The 3619-nt window shown below is 40.7% G+C and overlaps 1 pseudogene across 1 annotated transcript; it reads left to right on the top strand.

Annotated features, from left to right (window-relative positions):
- Positions 1-1915: 1915 nt before the first annotated feature.
- Positions 1916-2805, top strand: LOC307175319 (RNA-binding protein 3-like; annotated as a pseudogene). Its single transcript has one exon. The product of its transcript is annotated as an RNA-binding protein 3-like (transcript).
- The last annotated feature ends 814 nt before the right edge of the window (positions 2806-3619 follow it).

Raw genomic sequence — 3619 nt, 5'->3', positions numbered from 1 at the left:
GAAACACTTTCTGATAGAAGTTTTTGTTCAAGTTCATTCATTATAGGTACAGATTGAAGGTAAAAAAGCTGGATCTTTAGATGAACAAGTGATAGAAAAGTATACATTTTAGTAAAATCTCATTTTAGGGTGACAAAATAATACCATCAAGTTCTCATTAAAAGAAGATTATTAGAAATTAGTGTAAATTACATCTTGTCTAGTATCACCACTTCTGATTTTAAAATTTAAGTCTACAAATAACATGAAAAGACATTAGATATTATTCTTGTAGACTGTTAAAACACTTGGGGAAAATGAAAATTTTCCTTTGGAATAAACTCAAGGTATTATGCCCAAAAAAGTCTAAGAAGCAGTTTAACCCCAGATCCATTCCCTCCCTCACTACACAGGTGGGGGACTGTCTGTTCTGCACCTCAGTAGAAGCCTGAAGCTTCACTATCTGGAGAAGATAAAATAAGGATATCCAGACAGGAAGACAGCAGACACAGATGGGTGTAGAGTGTTAAAAATAGGGAAGAAATGGAAGTTTACTTACTAGATGGTGAAACTGCCGGTCTTCTTCCCCCACTCAAATCCAAAACTACTAGTAGCCATGTTTACAAGGTCCAGCAAGGACTGGGTAGGCAGGCTCCCCAACAAAATGTTGGCCTAGGGCTTCCCTGGTGGCGCAGTGGTTGAGAGTCCGCCTGCCGATGCAGGGGATATGGGTTTGTGCCCCAGTCTGGGAGGATCCCACATGCCGCACAGCGGCTGGGCCCGTGAGCCATGGCCGCTGAGCCTGCGCGTCCGGAGCCTGTGCTCCGCAACGGGAGAGGCCACAACAGTGAGAGGCCCGTGTACCACCAAAAAAAAAAAAAAAAAAAAAAAAATGTTGGCCTGATTACCCTAGAGAGAAGCCCACAGTCACCAAGCACACACCCCTACCTCCAAAACACAAACATACACAGAGTGTACAGTCAGATTTTGGTGTCTTCCTCAGACAAGAACACAGACAAGAATCACCTGTTGTTTTGGGGAGAGCCTCTACTAAGAAATAAAAGCAACCTGGGAGAAACAGAGGCTTGCGGGGAGAGGAACACTTCAGGAAAAACTATCACGAATATTTTCAGAGAGATGAGAAGAATTATTCCATACATGAAACGAAAAGAAGGAACTATTAAAAAGAAGATCCAGAGAACAAAAATGAGCTATTAGACGTTAAACATATAATAATAATAAAAGCTCAGTACCTTAAGAGAAGGAAAAGGCACATCAAAGACTGGGAGAAAATATTTGCAAAACACACATCTGATAGAGGCTTGTATCTAAAATATACAAAGAACTCGTAAAACTGAACAATAAGAAAACCAACAAAAAAAAAGAAAGAAAACCAACAAATAAACCAAAAAATAGACAAAAGATCTGAACAGATACCTCCTCAAAGAAGATATACGATGGCAAATAAACATATGAAAAGATGCTCAACACTATATGTCATTAGGAATTAACAAATTAAAATAACGAGGTACCAGGAATTATCTAAAAGCCAAAACACTGACAACACCAAATGCTGGTGAGGATGTGGAGTAACAGGAACTCTCGTTTATTGCTGGTGGGAATGCAAAATGGTACAGCCACTTTGGAAGACAGTCTGGAATTTCTTACAAAGCTAAGTGTAGGTTTGCCATCTAATCCAGAGATGGTGCTCCTCGGTATTCACTTAAATGAGTTGAAAACTTATGTCCACACAAAAACCTACACACAAATGTTTATAGCAACCTTATTCACAGTTGCCAAAACCTAGAATCAATCAAGATGTCCTTCCGTAGATGAATTCAAAAAGTACCAAGAGCGCCCAGTCTCTTGGCTCCTTGGCGGTAACTGTCTCTTTGGCCTTTTTACTTCTTCATTTCCAGGACTCAAATTTACTGCCATGTCCTCTGAAGAAGAGAAGCTCTTCGTGGGAGCCCACAACCTCAACACTGATGAGCAGGCTCTGGAAGACCACCGCAGCAGCTTCAGACCTATTTCGGAGGTGGTTATTGTCAAGGACTGGGAAACTCAGCGATCCCGGGGTTTAGGCTACATCATTATCGCCAATCCAGAGCATGCCTCAGACACCATGAGAGCCATGAATAGAGAGTCTCTGGATGGTCGTCAGATCCGTGTAGACCACATGGGCAAGTCGGCCCTGGAGAACAAGAGGGGGTTCCTATGGGCATGGTCACAGTTACTCTAGAGGTCGTGGGGACCAGGGCTGTGGAAATGGCAGGTATGACAATCAACCTGGAGGATATGGATATGGAAGGTCCAGAGACTATGGTGGCAGAAGCCAGGGTGGTCATGACCGCTACTCAGGAAGAAATTACAGGGACAATTATGACAACTGAGTTGAGGCATGCACACCTAATATAGATACACAAGGAATGAAACTTCTTCTGATTCAGGACCATCCTTCCAAATGGCTGTCTTTATAAAGATTTTTGGAGCTGCACTGAAACATCTGTTTTAGTACATCAACCTTTGTTTTTGAATGGAGCTCCCGAGGTAGCTTGTTAAAGACCTTTCAGAAAGCTTCATGTGTTTTTTAAAATTTTTCTCCCATTTAAAGACAAATTCTGAGCCATTTGTAGAGTATGGGTATTTTTCCTTTTTTTTTTTTTTTTTTTTTTTTAAACCAGATTTTTAGTTCAGGCTCTCAGGATTATTGGTTCTGGCAAAAAATGTTTGGCCAGACTGATTGTTCTTAAAAATGTGTATCTAGGAACATTTAAAAAACCTGTGCACAATGTTTAATCACGGTTAGGAAGCAATTCCAACTGTTAACTACAAGAAATCAAGAACATGATTACTTAGAGGTGTTTTATACTCCCGATCTCTGTCTGATTATATAGAAATTTCTTCAAAATATTGTGTATATTTTTTTGTTTTTCTTTTTTTTTTTTGACCGAGCTGTGTGGCTTGCGGGATCTCAGTTTCCCAACTAGGGATTGATCCCAGGCCACAACAGTGAAAGTCCAGAATCCTAACCACTAGGCCACCAGGGAACTCCCCTATATATATTTTTTAATAGTGGAAGAAAAAAATATTCTGTTGTGTTTCATGGAGCATTTAGGACATCCTTCACCGAGCTGATTAAAAAGATGAAACCTGAAAACAAAACAAACAAAATAAAACAAAAAAAAAGTACCAATACAAGCAAGTTATTTTGAAATATGCAAGTAAATACGGAAAGCATTGTTTAAAAGAGTTGAAAGTGGTTGCCTCTGGGGAAAAATAAATAGTGAGGACGGGGTAAGAAACTAGTTTTTGTTGTAACAAAAGAAGAATTTGCCTCTTAAACAGTGTTAGTGGATCACTGTGATAAAAGTAAAAACAAAGATAGAGAAAAAGAAAAAAAGAACTGGAGAGGAAGGAAGACTCACACATAGACTGAGCCCCGACTCTGGGCCAGTGCTGTTCCAGACACATCTGCATGCTTTGTCTCTTGTAATCCCCACCAGCCCAGAGCATGTATCACTCTCCTGTGAGCCAGGTGATAAGACAGAGGCCCGGAGTCGCGGAGAGCATGCCTGGGGACGCATATCTAACAAGAGCTGCCCAATCTGTTCATCTCCCTGCTCCCACCACTTTGGGC

Source organism: Stenella coeruleoalba (genome assembly GCF_951394435.1).
Source record: "Stenella coeruleoalba genome assembly, chromosome: 16".
Lineage (NCBI taxonomy): Eukaryota > Metazoa > Chordata > Mammalia > Artiodactyla > Delphinidae > Stenella > Stenella coeruleoalba.
This window is presented reverse-complemented; position numbering and strand designations above follow the sequence as displayed.